Source organism: Pieris napi, chromosome 19 (genome assembly GCF_905475465.1).
Source record: "Pieris napi chromosome 19, ilPieNapi1.2, whole genome shotgun sequence".
Taxonomy (NCBI): domain Eukaryota; kingdom Metazoa; phylum Arthropoda; class Insecta; order Lepidoptera; family Pieridae; genus Pieris; species Pieris napi.
In genome coordinates, this window is record NC_062252.1 from 3,140,207 (window position 1) to 3,160,373 (window position 20,167).

The window sequence follows — 20,167 nt, forward strand, 5'->3', positions numbered from 1 at the left end:
AAATTAGGTTAGACTTAAATTACTTATTAGTCTTAAGTTAGGCTAGATTGTAATGTACCATGATGTCTTAGTAAAGACACATGTATATAAAAAAAAAATTAACATCAGCCTATAAAACAAATAACAAATCTTAAAAATCAGGCTCCTAAACCAAACAAGAGCAAAGTTAACGAACAACAAACTCGTATTACTAAAACATAGCGAAAATTCGTGTAATGCTTTATTTAGGAGAGCATCAGTCAAGCGAGGTCTCTCGGGGAGAGAGTTATTAAGAGTAAAGCTCCTCATAAATACAACTTACAAAATTAAAGCTTGTCCAAGAGCAATATCAGAATAATGTTGCCATTATAAAGGACGGGGGAAAAATTTCAAAACCGTCGCCGCATAGTAATCGAATAGAGAATTTATGATGCGTCGATACTTTTAGAGGTATACTTTGTGTAACCATTATTCTTCATATACATTATGTGAATTATCTGCAGTATTCGTGCATAATTTTATATACCTTACAAAGAGTACACGTACGCCACGTGTAACGTACTTTAAAATATTGAATAAAAAAGACGTAATAATATTTATTTTACGTATATTATTCATAGACAATGACATGTAGGATTTGGTTTTGTTCAAAGATACTTTATTTCTTAAAGAATTACATTCACTTAGTGAGAAAATTTAGAGTAGGTTAGTTATGTACATCGTGTTATGAAATTATTTGAAAATAAGCTATATAAAATAAGAATATTAGTTGCTAACAATATGTACAATATTTTTTTACAAAAGTGCAGGTAGGTCGCATCGATGTTACAACAGGCATTATGTGACTAATGAATAGTTATATTTTTTGTGCCTTTTTTGATGTTTTCGTAAATACATATTTATTCTATTGATTTATATTGAACTTTTACGATTTCAGATAGATATGTTTGTGTTTTTATTTTTGTAATTTTATAGTTATGTTGTTAATTACATGTTTTTTTTTATTTTGTAAAAGGTTTTATTCTTTTTAAACTGGATGGCGATTTATTAAATATTTGCGCGCGTTGATACATAAGTTTTATTAGCCCTTGGTTGTATTAAACATAATTGATCAATTCATTTTCTTAATGATTGTATAGCCATAATTTAATTCATATTGTCTTTGAAACATTGCTTAATATCAAGACAATTACTTTAATAACAGGCTAACCAGAAGGCTGACCAAACAAAAAAGAAAAATCCTTAAACCACTGACCCTCATGACATATTTGGTTTAAACTTTATATATTATGTATTATGTAGCACTTTTTCTATTGTTTAAACTAAGAGTACTAAAACACCAGAAAACCACTAAGAGGCCTTAGTGCCTGAAGTTTTAATTTGCGTTTAAAGCTTTTGAAATGTGCAGTTGATCATGTCTATATTCTAAACATATTCATAATCAAATGAGAATTTTTACAATACATATTAAGAAACTTATATTGTATAAATTCAAATCAACTTGGGAGATAATAAGAATAGTCCATTTATGTTATAAACATTCTCCGCATTGTGACCTCAATCCATCAAGCAAAAAGTTATTTTCGACAGACCGCTAAATGTCTGAAGAAAAACGTATATTATTCTCATATTTTTTAAATAAACGAAGTACATTTCTCTTCATTGTTATTTTTCTACTTGGCGTATGAAATACAATTTATATGTTATGTTTTTGTTGAGTTATATTTTTATTAACAACATACATTACCAAGAAACTTATCTTTCTAGCTCGGTACAGAGGTAGACTAGTATCTACTAGTAGATGATGAGACATTGGAATTTCACAGAACAAGGTTTTGGTAACGGTAACCGACATGGCAAAAAATGATCTAAAGTTATACAAATAGAGGAATGATTTTTTTATCGTGTACCAAACAAATATAAAAATATTTTTTTAATTATATATCTAATAGTATTATAACGTTGCGTTGCGTAGTATAACAAAACTAGGTTTAAGTCACTGAACACTTCTTATAAGCTGTAGACGATTTTTTTACGAACTCTGTATTTTATCAGAACCAAGTTTATATATTCTAGAAGCAGAAAACTAAACTACTTATAATTATATTATGACTGAAAAAGGCATCCAAAATTTTTTAAAACAATTTTCCTGTATCGACAGAGGGCCTACATGTATTAACAAAATTACTACGCCATGGTTGTCAAACAATTTAATCACTGTCCTAGAAGTTATAGATGTGAGACTGCCGTGTAATGCTTTCAAGGGGAATGTGATTAAATTTTTCAAGTTTCGGTGCATTTATAGCGTGACATGATGATAGTTAATATGACATTTTAGTTTCGTTCTTATGACATCATGATAGTTAATATGACATTTTTATGCCTATTTTTATACGGCTGATTGTGCCGTTTTTCACTTTCTTTGCAAATTATTATTTATTGATGTGTATATAATAATAAACCTGAATGAAACAACTTTAAAACTAGTTGAAAAACTCTTGTCATGGCGTTATATAGTAGATTTCATTAAAGATTTGTCACTCACATCTGAAATAATCCGATACAAGTGTAGCAGAGGGGCGCGTGTGTGAGACCGCCATCACTCTGGGAGATTGATGTCGAGCTCCGCGTTACTGAACGACCCATCGGCTTATTGAGTCGGGTATGGATGGGCTACTTGTACCTTTATAGGCTTCAAACTGTTTTATTAAATAAGAAATGCGATTATATACGCACTGTTGGTAGTATACAAAGACTAGACAAGAACTTGGATATGGATACTGGACTTTTAATGGTGAGATGTTGGCGCATTTACATATAAATAATATTGTTCAATAGTACTTAAACTAATGATTCGTTATATATCCCTTTTATAACTAAAATTAAGAGCTTGATATATTCAGTTGTGCACTGATCAATTTAAAAAAATCGTTGTGAAACACTTATAATCCGCATTGTTAAGCAAAAAATTACTAGTAAAGACTAAAATTGGAAGTGTGAAGTATGTTCACCATAATTGTCATGTATTTTAGAATAGATAGATTAACTTAAAATATAGACAATGCAGAGCTAGAGCGCGGGATAAAAGATGGACACTAGTAATAACGAAATGGACTGGACCTATTGGAAAGAGATGTATAGGACGACAAAGGAAAAGATGGACAGATGACATTGTAGAACTAGCGGGGGAAAACTGGATGAATGTTGCTCAAAACAAAGAGAAATGGAAAAATATGGAGGAAGCTTTTACCCTAAAAGCGGCCAAACAAAAACTAGACATAAAAAATGAAAATAAATCAAACTTAAATTTTGTTTAAAACTTACTAACTTAACTAATACTATACTAATAAAATATTAAGGAATATAAACTAACCAATTGTTGTATGGATTAAATAAAACTTTAATAATAATAGACAATGCATTATTTATAATGTAATAAATCAAATTGATTGTCTAAACATATCTAAATCTTGTACGAGTTCTGTTAGATAAGAGATATTCACAATCGTTTATTCTGACTTTAAGGTAAGTTTCAAAATTGAATCAAAGATATGTAAAATTGTTCGTAAAAATGTTAGATGTCAAATATCAACTTAAAGTATACCCTTAATTATTTAAAAACCCTTGTCAGAGCATTTTAAAACAACAATCGAAGCACAGATGAGCATACAAAACCGGAAACCGATCAAATATAGCACAATGGAATCATTGCGTTACTAATGAGAGAACGCCCGTCATTAATTATTAGCAGCGTGTATTGTTGCTGTATCATCTGATAGTTCCGCCCATTTCTAATTAATTCGATCAATTCAATGAAAGCAATTGAAGGATGAATCGGGTAAAAAATTATAGGGTGAGACAGTCTTCATATTTCATACTCGTCTGTCGTTAGACCAAATGAAGAAGAAGAAGTGGCACCTGTAGAAGAACACAGAGTTGACGGAATAAGCCTTCGTTGTTACCAGGTCCCATCCAAAAGAGAAAGGGTTGGTGCCGTGGATTTTTAGTGGGTAATGCGGAATTACTGATTTATTATTTTTTCGTTGGAAAATGCTTTACGCATACTCGCGGAGCGACTCCCTTCTAGTGGAGGGTAATATGGGACTCGCTACAACCCCACTTGGCTACCAGCAATCGCCTGAGGCACGGTCTCACACACGCATATGCAGAACGGCATTTACCCACGAAATGACTTGTATTTAACCTTCAGAATCAGGTGAGCCGAACTGTTTTGTAATACTCAGGACCCTTGTTTCCTAAGTGCTTAGTGGTATCCTAATCGTATATAATTGCTATAACGTAAGAAATAAAGAACAAAAAGGCATTTTTAAAGAAATTTTCAAATTTCCCTTTTAATTAAAATGTGAGCGTATTTTGACTTGTATTTGTAACATTCGTAACACAAACTAGTGCTGATAATATCAAAATACGTTAAGAGAAATAACAGAGAATAAAATGGGATGGTTGTTACAAGAACATGAGCAATATTTCAAAAAATAAAATCAAAACTCTCTTGATGTTTGTCGTACACAAGAGAACAAACTTAACATCGGGTCGTGATTTGGTACCTGAAGAAGAACACAGACTAGACGGAATAAGGCTTCGCTGTTGCCAAGCCCCATCCAAAAGTGGGAGAGAAACTCCAACTTTGATTTTGTGCCCTTTGGAGTAGAGACTTGGGCCGTGAGGTTCATGTGCCCCTATTAGAGATTTAAATTGGCGCCTGGTCGAAAGTACCGGTGCCCCAAAGCTGGTGCTTTACTGGCTCAACGAATAAGTATTGCCACACAGCGAGAAAATGCTGCCAGCGTTGAAAGTACACTGCCACAGAGACCAAACTTTTTAAATTTGTTTTAATTTTCTTTTTATACATTATTATTTATTTTACTTTGTAGGTTAAGAGTATTGTAATTACTTTAAACTCTCTTCTGTTGTCTTGATTTTATTTTTCTACTACAGCATGCTTAAGACGAAGTATCTAGGATGAAAACCAGTTTTGAACAATATCTAGGAACCAGGTACTCGATAAGTTATAACGTAGGTCGATAGTCTCCTGTCCTGATTTGAAGAGCCCTCATAAGTCAGGCTTTGTTAGTGGAGCTAGAGCTGCTTATATTGTTCTAAACTTTGCTCCTGCTCCTTGGCAGAGATTGTTTAGCACTAGGCACAATCTTGTACACGGCCTTTTTGAGAACATTTAACTTATATCCGACGCCTGGATACATATATTATAAAACACTAATTAACTATGGTAAACATACCATCATGTCAAATATTACACTGTATTCAAGATGTGAACAATAAACTTCCTTTTTAAGCGTCAAAAACCTTTTAAGTATTTCATAAACTACAAAAAGCACAGAGACAAAAGCAATAATATTTATTATTTGAGTTAGTCTATAATATATAGTTTTAAATAAAAAATCTTTTATTATTTATTTAATATACAAAAGCATTTACAGGTAATCGTTTTGACTTCTGACTTCGGTTCATAAACTAAATATGTAATAAATGAATGTCCTTCGACTTGTAATGTATCTACATGTATGATTTGTGATTGACATCAGATTAAATTAAATACACTAAACTAAGTAAAAGTTCTCGTCAAAAATTATCGTGATTCTTGTGCACTTTTTCTTTTTCATGTGACCTTTTTTTGGTTTTCACTGTTACATATATTTTAATTGCTTTGTTAAGTTCCATTCGTTTTGACTATATGTTTATGTTTTTTTCACTTCATGCGCTAACTTATCTAATTTATTGTATTATTTAATTTCTCACATGGTTTCCTGGTAAACAACTTCGTGTATAGTGCGTTTAATAGGCGTTCAATTATGCGTTTTCATATGAATTAGAATAATGACAACCTAACCTTTCTATTCCCACAGAAAATATTCTTTAAACATCACAGTGAACCCACTTGATTCTAGGAAAGTATTTTAAACACGCCTGGCATCGTAACATAATACTTATAATTCCATTGGTGCACGCAAAGTGTAACGCGTCTATAGCAGCTACTGTATTGCAATTATTTAACGAAACAAATGGTCGTAGGTTCAAATTTCAGTAAAACAAAAATTAAGAAAACGAAAATTAAAACCAATTTAAGAGTTTGGTCCCTGCGGCAGTGTACCTTTAATACTTTTTCTATATTATATTAAATATTATGTTAATTTATATTAATACATAACTTAAATACGGTAAAAAAGTGTTTTCTTTGTAAATACAAATTATACGTTACTCGTATGAAGCATGAATAAATGAAGTGCCATTTGTGAAAAAAAATATTACATAATAAAACTTCACTTGTTCAACATTTTTTTAAATCTCCTAGTTATTCCAATTATTCGTTGAATCTCGGTTAATGAGAGATTTCTAGTCAGAGCTCGTGCCTACTTTACATGATTTAGACTTAAAGCTGGGTAGAATATTTTCTAGTTTTAACTAACTACGTATGTTACGGTTAAAAGGTTTAAGTAGAACTTGTGAGTAACATAATTAGCCACTTTGTAAAAGACTCTTAATTTTAATTGAAAGGACAGGTGATAAGTTACAGTCCTTTGGGAATTTAAATACTTGATTAAAACTAACAATTGTAACATGCCATGCATTAAATATGATATCTTTTCTAACATCGTTAGAAAAGATATCATAGTTGCGTTAAAAAATAATTTACAAATAATCAAAAAGTAAAATCTAAATAAATCAGTGCCGCTTCAACCTCTTTAGGTCTTGGTTTAAGATATGTCGGTTTCCTCACGATGTTTTCCTTCACCGTTAGAGCAAATGTTAAATGCGCACATAGAAAGAAAGTCCATTGGTGCACAGCCGGGGATTGAACCTACGATATCAGGTATGAGAGTCTCACGCTGAAGCCACTAGGCCAACACTGCTCAAACTGCAAAAAGTAGAATCAGTCAGGAATGTATCTAAAGTTTTGCTTCATTATTTGCCTCTCTTGTTATACATTAGAAGCAGTGTTAGCAACTTCGTAGGAGGAAGGAAACCTTATATCTGACCGAAGCTCAGAAGAATTTCGAGGTCATTTGCCAACTAAGTTGTGGGTCTGTATCTTATTCTTAGACCCCCAGTGTGTCAGACCCATAAAAGACAACAATTGCATACAAAAAACATTTTTTTCGTGGGGAAATGCGTTACGCATACCCACCCGCGGCTCGGTTGACCTGGTGGGGAAGGGCTATGTGTTGGGCAGTTGTACATACCCACTAAAACCCCACGGCGCCACCAGCAATCGGCCGGGGCATGACACGGCAACAGCGTAGCCTTGTCCGCATACAAAAAACTAACATACCTTTCTCCATTTATATGATGAATAAAACAATTATTCAGAGTATAACCATAATATTTCACATAAAGGCCTCACAGCGCTCCTTACACATGTCGTAATATAAATTCATGCGGAACGAGGCGAGTTTTATATGCTATGATAGTGGGTAAAACAACTTGCTTTTACGACCTCGTATGTATTAGGGAAATCTTGCATTATCTTTCATAAAACTTGAGTTGAATTGTATGAATCATCTATTATATAATGGGTAGAAACTTGTCGTTAAGTAATCTTCGAAACTATTTAACTACTAAACAGTAGCACTATTTGGGATTATTTCATTAAAATTATTAAAATTAAAAACTTACCGACACTTAAATCGAAAAAAACGTTACTTATAAAACAGTGCAAAAATATTGCGAAATATAATGTCCGAGTAGTTAAGGACCGATTTAAATAACACAGTTTGAGATTCCTATTGGAATTAATACATTTAAAATTTCACCTACGTAAAATTTGACTATGTGGTTCTAAAGGCTAAATTTACATTATTCAATTAAATTCACACATATCGACGTTTCAAGTGTTTTTCAGGAATTGTCTTTGAAAGACTGCCGCATAATATATATATGTCTCATACTAAACAGCTACCTATTATTATGAAGTCATATTACCGTCATCTATTGCTAAATGTTAACTGGGAATGAAATTTAAGTACAGCTATAAACCATTCAACATCTATATTATGTCTTCCTCTGCTGTCAAAACTGACATACATTTCCAATGTCAGTTTTCCCGCGTGAAATTTAATATATCCAGTAGAATCAATTACTCAGTAACTTGGTGTGATTGGCTCGGGCTGTTTGTACTAAAATTACAACTTTCGAGATAACTGGCCAAGGCAATTCCAACTTGGCTTGTTATTAGGCTATTAGCTTTATAGAAATACTAAATGTAATACTTTTACGTTAACTTTCTATTCATGTAATAACTTAAAACGCAAAAAGGATATATATTTAACTATGCGTTTATCGGGTTTTATAAGCAAATGCACGAGTTGCAACAAAAAATCTACATCGCTTAAGTGATTCAATTAAATTTCAAGAGGTCGTTTTAATCTTCAGAATTACATCCTGGAAAATATAACTTCTCAACAAAACATCTAATCGATGAAGAACATTAATAAATGGACTACTTACGAGTCGAATTGCACAATTAGTTTTCTAAAATCGCTTGAAAATATACAACATTATCGTTAATCTTTCGTAAACAACTATTTATGCACATGTATCATAAATCTATAATAACAAGTCTTAGTAACAAAAGATTTTCCATACAGTTTTATAAAAATCATTTTAGAAATCATTTTCATCAGTTGATCATAGCATAGCATAGCATTCATAGCTTAATGACTTATGGCTTATTATTATGCCTTGCCTATGCCTTGCGATTCTGTAACTCACTTTTCGAACTCACACAGCGGTTCTCACAGCGGCGGTCGCGCTCAAATCATTCGTAAAGCAGTCATTTTACGATTTGGCATTCTGATAAGGAGGGAGCTTGTAGTTTATTGTTTATCAGAATCTGCCTTGCGATTCTGTAACTCACTTTTTGAACTCTCACAGCGGTTTTCGTATCGGCGTACACCCCCTGTCTTCTTTGCCGATGAGTAGGGATTCCAACAAATTCAAATTTAATAACGTGGAATAAGTGATACATGTATCTTATGTTCCATAAATACACATATTTTTTATTTTTTTTTATTCATATGATATTTGCTCAGTTGTGTATATAATAATAAAATTATGATTCATTACTTGAAAGCGCAAACAATAAGTATAAAATTCCTATAAATTAATATTTAATTTTTCCATAAATTGATTACGCAGGCTGATGTAGCGAGAACTGTATTTCAGGAGACTGGGCTCCTGTGCCTATGTGCCTGGACCTTTAATATCAAAGTTTTATTACAATTAAAATATTTTTTTCCCACATAATTCATATTTTGGTAGGCGGTAGTTCGTACTAGCCAAATACTGAAACAAAATATTAAAACCTAACAACTATTAACTAACTTTAACAATCTTGAAATATTAGCAAACATTATTTCCTCCGCTTTTTTTCCCTTTATCGAACAGTGTTAGCTTAGTGGATTAATCGTGCGACCCATCTCTATGGTCATCAACTCTCGGTTGAGTTGGTTGCGCAGTTGACATTCAATTGCAATTCTACAGCATGTACCGTGGAGAGTGTTCAAAGGAGTTGTTTGGATTAATACCAGCAGCTAAGTTTCATCATCGGACCTCAAGGCAGAAGGCCATCCACAACTGAGCGTTTCTTAAGGTAGTTTTTGCCGTCAGCACATCGAGAAGGTACCAGCTCCCCCCTAAAGTATTTTCGAACCAATTCGACGTAGGGTCCTTTAAGAAAAGAATACCAATTCTTAAAAGACCGGCAACGCACTTGTGAGCTTTCAGGCATTCGAAATGAATTGATCAGTTAACCCAGATGAGCCTCCTACCAGTTTGCCCCCTGTTATATTATAACAAAAAATTACAGCTTGTACGATGAAAGCAAAGGTCAAATGAACGGCAGAGATATTGTCTTGTAATCTTCAAATGTCGTAAACTATTTTCCAGACAGCAATTTTCAATAATGTAAACAAAAACAAAGGCGTTGTACAACTCTTTTGTTTTTTATCGCTATTATTCATTTATTATATTTAATTAAATTCATAGTGCCCCATAGCGTTTTTTATTTCGACAATTTACGTAGCGTAACAAATCCTAGAACTAATCTCAAACAATCTCATTTAAACAAATTATATCCGATTTCATGAACAACGTTGTTGTAATATAAATTGAAATTCTTCGTACAACTCGCAAGATTCGGGGGCATATTTCTAGCTTGGAATTTGGGTTCGTGTAATAAACTTTCTCAGTCCTCAGTCACCACTCATCAATTTAGCCGTAAGGCATAGTATATATCTACATTGTTTTACAGTGTACATTATGAAAACAGAAGGCAAAGGCAGATAAGATATTACGCTAAAAAGGTAATATGCTGACATAATAACTTTTTTAGCGTAATATTATAATGGATATGTTAACGTAAAGTTGTAAAATGTAAACATCGTTAGATTGTAATCTATCTCTATTCCGTTCAACCAATCAGCGCGCGAGGTACGATCCGTTTCACAATTTGACGGTTTCACTTCGATAGATTACAATCTACCGAATAATAATACGTTAAATTGTAAGCAGTACGCTGAGGTTCACAATCTTTCGACAGTTTACAATCTCGCGAGATAGATTACAATCTAACTGTGTTTACAATTTTACGGTGACAGATATATTCAATTTTCCCATATTGCGAGTAATAACGAACAGCAGCAGCAGTGTTAGCCTAGTGGCTTCAGCGTGCGACTCTCATCCCTGAGGTCGTAGTGTCGATCCCCGGCTGTGCACCAATGGACTTTCTTTCTATGTGCGCATTTCAACATTCGCTCGAACGGTGAAGGAAAACATCGTGAGGAAACCGACACGCCTTAGGCCCAAAAATTGGACGGCGTGAGTCGGGCACTGGAGGCTGATCACGTACTGGCCTATTGGATTGAAAAATGATCATGAAACAATCAGAAATCTAAGGCTCAGACCTAAAGAGGTTGTAACACCAAGATATTATAAAAATATATTTTATATTACTTTCTATAATCAAGTTGTTGTGGTTTATGGCTCTTATTACTTAAACGAACGGTAAAGACTCGTAATTTTATATTATTTACACCGAACGTAAGTAGCCATAAAATAATTAAAGCTCAAGGTAATTTTCTTAGCTCCTCCCTTCAATTTGTACCCATTTACCTTATACAACATATTCTGTAAATGTGTGTGTAATGTGTTTGGGAGAAGCCTTGACCCTCTGGGAATTTGCTTTATAATAAAAACGTTAATTTCATAGGTCATTTAATGTAAATTGTGAATAAAATATAATTATTTCTACTAAAATTATTATAGAATCCCTTTTGTGATTTCTATAGTTTATCACAAAATAAGTTAATTATTAAAAATGTGTATCTAAGTGTTTATCCCCTACTTAATACTTATTTCACTTACTTACAAACCTTACTTGTTCTTCGCGCCTCATTTATATCACTAAATACTAGGACTAAAAGGTTTGTTATATAATAATTAATTATAATACAATTTCTATATTTTATCATGTATAAAATGTTAATATTAAAGCAGCCCTGCGATTCAGAGTTGTGTGTAAAAGTGAGTTACAGAATTACAAGGCTGCACTTTGGATAATTAGGTCAAGACTAAATCTCTCAATAATAACCATATTGAACACAAGAATAAAAATGCATAATTCAAAGAGAGATACCCATATAAAACTTCATAAGAATTCGAAACCCATGAGCATACATCCGGAGATAACGGACCATGAATTCCAAACTTGGAAACTATTTAAGCTAGTGACCGCAAAATCCACTGTTCTAAAGCCCTTTTTGAAATGAAAAACAGGTTTGCGAGGTGAACATCATGGGCTTATCGGCAACTCCGGACTCACATATTTTATTCATGAAGGATGCTTCGGTTATATACCATGATCAAAGATTTAAACCTATTATGAAGAACAAAACATGCTGGTCACGCAGTCTTTAAGAGGAAATCAAAGGATTTATTTATATCGTTATCTCTGTGTTAATAACGTCAATAGTAACATTGTCTGTAGGTGTACAAACATGATGAGATATATATAAATGAGTTATTATTCTAATATGAAAAAGACAAGTCGAGCATAGCTTTTTGGTTAGAGCAGGGAACAGATTTAATGAGTTATTTATTGACTTGATATGTTCGCCACGTGTGTGGTGACAGCAAGGAGAGCTCTGACACAAAACTATTTCGATTATGAGGAATGTTCTTCGTAACCTTTTATTGACAACTAAATTAAATTCTGTTTTTATTGAAGTTATACTTCTTTAGGCGCGTTATGAAAAATTGATGAGAATGAAAATCTACGATGCGCGCGCACCGTGACACAAAATTACCAGAATGAAGTTGCCCACGGAAGATGCTACGGCATTGGACATAATTTAAAAACAACATTCGAATAATAATAGAATTTATGTTACACTTAATGTAAGAGAATAATAATAAATATTTATTTATTTAATTTTTAAATGTAAACTGAACTTTATTGACTAAAGTGACTCCTTTTCCAGTCTTTGATTATTTAATTGTAATTAATTATTTGCATGCAATCAGTATAACTTCTTACGCGCATACACGCACCCTTTTCTTTTGTTGTACAACCAAAATATTTGGCATGTTTCCCTTCTTATTTAAGAAAAACTGTATGTGAAGATATTTAATTGGTAAGCGGTTTAAGAGTTACCACTGGCAAGCTTATTCGTTTGGCAAATTGTACGTAATGTCAAATTTTATATTTCTATAATAATTTGAATGAAAAATGTTATATTACTTACTACCAAAAATTATTAGTATTAGGTCTTAGTTCACAATGTTTTGTTCCCGCAAGAGTCATTGCGAGTTATGACAAAATCACACCTAACATTCATTGAATAGCCCGCTAACGAATTAAAAATCTAACGAACTACTCTGAAATAAATTTTGACATTTTCATGAATCATGTTATAGTGACTTAAGCTACGGATTCCTAGAAAAGCGGTGTCGTTAACTAACGGCCGTCTTTGCGGTGGCCACGGTGTGGTTTCCTAGAAAGTAAATACGGTCGCACGTATTTTTAAAGTGTTATTCCAATTACGTTCCACAAATTTTGTTTCATCTGAGCTTGTGTGTACTCTTTGGATTTGATATTGTACAAATCATGATTTTTAACAAAATCTATTAATTGTTCATCATTTTCGCTCGTCCAAGTCATTGTATTAATTAAATATGCGCACCGCTACACGCGAAAAACGTTGAACTACTGTTTATCACCGCTATGACGGTCGTCATGCAAATGACAGCACCGCTATTTGACGTTACGGTGACACTAACCTACTCCCATGTTATTTATAGACAACGTATGGGTGACGTCTCCCAACGTTACATTACGGCCGTTAGATAACGGCACCGCTTTTCTAGGAAACCGTAGCTTTAAAGGGTTAAATGAAAATTTCGAATAATTATAATTATGATAGCGAGCTCACGTCGAAAGATTTTAAGAGGTTGTTAAAAATTACGAGTGTTGTTTATACGTTTCAGCTTTCATAATTTATTTTTGTTTATATATTCTTTTAACGATAAAATAACTCAAGTGATTATCATAATACTGACTGATGATTGAATAACCAATTCGAATTTATAATAAAAAATCCTTGTAATTTTACACTTAAACACATTTATATTTCTATCTCATTCTTTTTAGGTACCTGTGTACCCTTTTTTTGGCAAGGGCCTCCTCCTAATCCTGTCTGCGCTGTACCACTCTCTGCCACACTTGTAGTTTTGTAAGCTGCGCTTTAGTGTTTGTGATACATATGTTAGTACAGGTATTATACAAGTATTGAGAAGTTTTCTTATAATTATTAATCTTTTAATCGTTCAATGTAATTGTTAGGATATTGTTTAGTGAGTAGCTTTAGGAATACTATTGAGCAAATAAACAAACAAACACATAATTACCATGCTTTTGTTCTTATTTTCATGACTTCGCTTGGATTCTCATGAATTTGAATTTAACGATTACAAAAGTGATATTATATTAAGTGATAATAAAAGATCCAAAGAGTGACGAATGAAAGAGTCCTGCAACAAAAATACGGAAATTTGCATATGTTGGACACGTTTTGCGTCTTCGATACTTGTTGCAGCTGTTAATGATGGGCAAAATTCAAGCAGGAAAAAGACGTGGTTGCGTATACGGGAGCGGACCGGTTTCACGTCCGCCGAGAAACTGTTTTAACTAGAGCAAGATACCCGACAATTCAAGTTGTTAACAACCAACCTTTAGTAATAAAGTGGCTCCTGAAGAAGAAGAAAGAAAGATAAAGAAAATGACTAACCTACGCCTCATGTCTAAGCAGTTTTATAAAGGGACAGTAATGTTAGGCGTTTGATTCAAATATAAATTTAAAATTAAAATAACGTTTAGAAATTTCTTATCTCCCTTTGATTGGTTATATTGTCGATTCTTGCTTACGGCGAATGAAATTTAAAGTACCTCTGCTGTTAAGTCAAAGACATATATTGTATACTATAAAAAGTTATAGTGCTTCTCTCTGGGTAAGGTCCGTAAGTTTTTCGGACTATAACAAATGTTTTATTAACATTCCGATAACTACTACTGTTATACTGATTTTATTCTAAATAAACATTTCAAAGCTTAATGCATAATTTGATATTAAATTAAAAATTATTAGGCCTTAATTTTTAGACAGAATAAAACAGTGTTTACGACCCAAGGCTATTAATACACTTTGCTTACTCAGGTTTTCAGGATTTTTATAAGAGTGGCGATTACCTAAAGGCCCAGAGAGTATAGCCAGACGCAGAGTGCCTGCGACATTATAAGCATAGCATAGCATTTTATTACATAGCATTAAATTATTTTATATCCTTTGTTTAACGCGGGTTGATAATAAATTGTGTACTTTATATTTATACATTGTTTATAAGATCCGCACCGACCCAGGAACCGTACAGTGTTTTTGTAGATAACGGGCCGTGTGGAATACCTTTGTGTAATAGTTAGGACCAAATTAAAGAGGTGAACTTCATTGTAATGAATATTAAAAGTTTCACGCTTTATACACGGTTAGGTTTTGATTAAAGACAAAAGAGGCTATGCCTAGATTAAAATAAATAAGCTTACATGCCAAATATATAGTAATTATCTTTCAGCAAACTGTTATATATTTATTTATAGCCTGTCCTTCGACCATCGCATTCCCTAATTTTTTCTCTAGCGGTTCCACATTGGACTATTAATAATTAAATTCTTCGAGAGTCTGCTGTTGTGAAATACAAACACTAGGATCGAATATAAATGAAAGCAGAATTTGTAAAATAGCAGTAGCAGAAAAAACGTTATTCAAATAGCGAATTCCTGCTTACATAATTGTACCTCTGTGAAAAGATTTTAATGAAAAACAAACATATGAACTCATGTGTGAATTGAACGCGTGGACAGCTACGCAAAGCAAATTATGTTGCGGGAACCTACCCGAATGTGACATTCCAACAAATGGCTTACCGGATCTAAATTAAGACTGGAATTTCGTGCAGCTATTCATTTTGAAAACAAAATACAGATAATCAGATTTCGCTTCATATACTGGCCGTTAATCTGACAAAGATTTAGTTAATCATTGTGTTGCTACGTCCGCTAAGGTTACTGAGTCTTAATAAAATACTATAAATGCTTACTAGTAGTTACAATAACGAGTTTAACTATAAAATAAGCATTTTGTCTTAATATTACATTATTTTGTCTTAAAACCTTTTTAATACAGCTGTTAAACTTCTGAAATCATAAAATTCAACGGTAACTTTTGCAGCGAATATAAAGTGTTTGTTTAAAATCTTTAAAAGTTTTTATAACTCCTTATAAAGATATTAAACAATAGATAAAAATATTAAACATAGATCACTATGCTCACCTGACCTAAGAAAGGTCAAGACTGACAAAGAAGTCTGCTGACATTTGCCTAAAAGTCGCTTTCCTATTGTGGAACCGTTTTAGTTTCATTGTGTTTATTCTTCCTCTGAAATTTAAATCTCTTTTTACTTATTAGTCAGAATCTATAAAATGTTAGTTTCTCAAAATCTAATATGTAAAATTCTCGTGTCACAGTATTTGTAATTAAACTCCTCCGAAATGGCTCGACTGACTTTCATGAAATTTTGTGTGCATATTGGTTAGGTCTGTGTATCGAAAAACATTTGTTTTTATTTTTTATGATACAGCATACAAAAATACATACAACCCTTAATTTTCACTCCTCTACGATCAACCCCTATGTTTTACTATAGTAGATAAAAAAAATACTAAAAAAAATTTCCTATAAAAATAAGTTACGACATCATGATCCCACGCCCATTGCTACTCAGCAACTTTAAAATAAAATTATCCAAGAAAGTTAGCTAAAAAAGTATCTTATAAATGGGATCAGAGGCAAAGTTCAGAAATACAAGGATTAAACTCGACAACGTGAACCACCAAGTCTTGCTTCATCCGGGCAATCACTTCAAACATTGTAATCGGATTGTCGCTCCCGCATTAAATGTTTAAGCACTTGTGAATTATTTAACTGTTCCGGCCGTTTAGCGAAATGCCCGTATTTCCTGTTACAATACAACTTATTGAGCGCCAAATTGAATTCGGTTTAATAATCCAGAATTTTTTCGATTAATAAATATTATTTACCTGAAAATTTCTCTTTAAAAATGAAATTGACTAGTTAATTGGACATTGTATTCGAATAAAGGAATGAAGTTCTCAATTATTTTTAGTAATACTTTTGTTCAAGATTTTATATACTAATTTTACATTTGAATGTCAACCTCACTGGTCGATGCCCTGCGATATATCGTTATATATCTGCGGTGTATAGTTATATCTAGGTAAGTATGGCTAGTAAATAATTAATCAAAGGAATTGATGTGACGGTCCCGGAACTTAAAATTTTACATAAAATAAACTTATACATACAAAAAAAACTTCAACAATAAAAGTTACTCGTACAACCACAACACACACTTAGAATGTACCATATTCCATTTTTTCTTTCCATAATTTTTTGTTATTATTATTATTTTGTGTGTTTCGTTACTAATAAATGTTATGTCTATGTCTATTAAAGCTAAATTTTCTTCCTCTTTTCCCAATAAACCCCAAAACTACTTAACGGATTTCATATGGTTTAGACAAATCGATTAAGCTTAACACGGATCTAAATTTATTATTTATCGAATGCGAATGACAGGAAAAATATATCGTAAAGATAATCAAAGATAAGTCTTATCTTTCTTTAACAATTCTTAGAAAAAATTCTATTGGAACTAAGTATTTACACTCCAAGCAAAGCACTCAGAAATTTACGCTAAGTTATTTAATTGTATTGTGTATATTTTTTAGGTTTTCCGGTATAAGCAATCACAGAAATATTTGATTGTCAACATAAAAACACAGCTCCCGCCCACGGCCCGCCCAACGAATTTACGACGTCTCGTAAAACAATAGACGTTACATTTAGTTTAGCAATCTTTACAGCCTATTTTCCTTTAACATTTTCACTATAAGGTACTTGAAACACCCGTAAAGTACATGGTTTATGTGTGTGTCTATACAGCATCTTAGCGTTAGATATGTCAATATGTTTTATACCGCATACAAGTCAAGGATTTTTAATACAAGAAATTCGTTATCTTTACGGATTAATACGCGTATAGTAGTACTAGTAACAACGAATTTATTTAACTATCCGCCTTAAGCACAAATACTTGAAATGTACTTGACATGAGCGATAATATTTTTAAACAATTCAAAAAGACGCGACAAAATTTCGGTTACGGAAACTTTAATCAACATTCACAAACCCATTCTTTAAATTTGGAATACCCCTAACAAAGTTTTAAATATTAAAATTACAATATTACACCGTTAATGACCAGGGTCGGAATACTCACCTACGGAAAAAGTCCACTGAACACGTCACGCACAGAACGAAAGGCGCGCGGCGCAGAGGCGACTCTCGCCCGCGGTTGGAGTCCTACTGCAGAATATCCTTAGTTTCATCCCGCATCAGAGGTATAAGCTACGCGCATGCGCGACTTCAAATGGGATTGTCAGCTGACGGGTGCCACTTAAGGTCACTGTGTCAGTATCTGTGATAAGGAAAAGGGATATCTTATGTAATTTCGTTTTATGTTTTACCCTTACTTGAACAATATTTTTTCTAGCGAGATTTGTTATGCGCCACAGTTTTTAACTTCTAACTTTAGTATTACGTATATGAATAGAGAATATGATTTTTTACATACGATAAACTAAATAATTAGCATTTATGGGACTGGAACTTCAATTAAGGTTTTAGTTTAGTATCGTTACACGAATACTACAACAAAAACCAATGGCGCTACAACCTTTGATCTCTGCCTCATGTGTGTACCTAATTCGTGTTCATTTGTTTTATATCATTTTCTAATAGGGAAGTAGGTGCTTGACAAACGCCGTCGACTTTTTAGGTCTAAGGCTGGTTGGCCCACGATTTTTTCATTCATCTTACCAGCGGGTGTTTAACGTGCACATAGACAGAAGAGTCCATGAATGGAAGGGGTTCGAATCTCCTAGCCACTAGGCCGACACTACTCACTCGAGTACTTATTAACGAATATAAACCCAAAATTATTATATTATTTACATAACTCGACTTTTCGTGTGCATTTGCAGTGATTGTGGACAGTAAGGGACTATAAATATTATATATTGTTTCGCTAACCATGATGCGCGTTAATGTTATATTTAACTGCATTTTAGTTTATTAACAAAATGTCTTTTAAACTCTATTATTATACTTAACAATCATATGATTATATACAAAGAACCTAAGACTCTTAAAAAAAAATATAATAACTAAAATATATTATTAAAAGGAGTCCCTTTAGGCAAGGTTCCGAAGATACTGGCAGCGTTCCCCTTTGAATAGCAAACAAAATGATTTGATAACATGATGTTTTATAAAAATAAATACAAATCTGTATGTTGCTCTGTCTTCTTCATTTATCGCTTCCTCTCAAAGACTTCTTAAAGCTCTTAATTATCGTGGTGAGCCTGCCCGATAGCTTTGAGATAATCCCACCACCTTGAACCCTTGGACCGTAGGGTCCGTCTGTTACCTTAGGTCTCGTGGTGCAGACATCCAGTACTTATTGTTACTTATATATTCACTATTTACGTCTGTGGGGCTTAGGGATCCATAGGGTTGTTAGATTATTTAATCTCACTCAATCATATATTTAGTTATCTAATGTAGTTCATTCATACACTACATATACTATACAGATACTACTGAGATTTAATACATAACTCAAACTCAAACTCAAACTCAAAATATCTTTATTCAAGTAGGTAACCAAGTACACTTTTGAATAGTCAAGTTAAATTAATCGTAAATTTACATTTACTACCAGTTCGCAAGTCAAGGGCGTAGAGCGGGTAAGAAGAACTGGCAAGAAACTTTCCGCCACTTTTTTTAATCGCCAAGTATTGTCATACAAATTGTTTGAACTGGAGCAATTCAATCCCAAGGATTAGGATCATTTAAGTAGTCCTCAAATTTATAAAAAGCTTTGTTGATTAATTTTCGTTTAACGAGGACTTTGAATTTATTTAGTGATAATTCTCTAATTGCGCTTGGGAGTTTGTTGTAAAAACGAATACAATTTCCATATAAGGAGTGGTTTATCTTTTGGAGCCTGGTTGGTCGTACACTCAAATTAGTTCTATTTCGCGTATTATACTTCGCGTAAATGTGTGGTTACATATAAATGTAACCACACATTTCACCGTCCACTAGCTGGCAGGCTGTACAAAGCCTGTTATAAAAGCTTTTAAAGATCTTAAAATTAAATCTACAGAAGATCTTTGGGGATTGTCTGTAAAAGTCTGTAGTTCTATCATCGAAACTATTGCGCCTTATTTAGCTTTCATATTTAACACCAGCATAGACCAAGGAGTCTTTCCGGATCTCATGAAACACAGTAAAGTAGTTCCGTTGTTCAAATCCGGTGATAGTAAAGAACCCAATAATTATAGACCTGTGTCAATTCTGCCAGCTCTCAGTAAGGTGTTTGAAAAGTTAATGCTCAATCAAATGTTATGTCACTTTAATAAAAACTCCATCTTTCATGAACAACAGTACGGTTT

At 33.0% G+C, this 20,167-nt stretch overlaps 1 protein-coding gene across 1 annotated transcript in view; it reads right to left on the bottom strand.

The window, feature by feature from the left end:
• Positions 1-18,018, bottom strand: part of LOC125059022 (protein O-mannosyl-transferase TMTC1-like) — a 137,229-nt gene extending 119,211 nt beyond the window's left edge. Inside the window, exon 1 of the mRNA XM_047663169.1 lies at positions 17,929-18,018. The gene's annotated coding sequence lies outside the window, so the exon portion shown is untranslated. The remainder of the gene's footprint in view (positions 1-17,928) is intronic.
• Between the last annotated feature and the right edge of the window lie 2,149 nt (positions 18,019-20,167).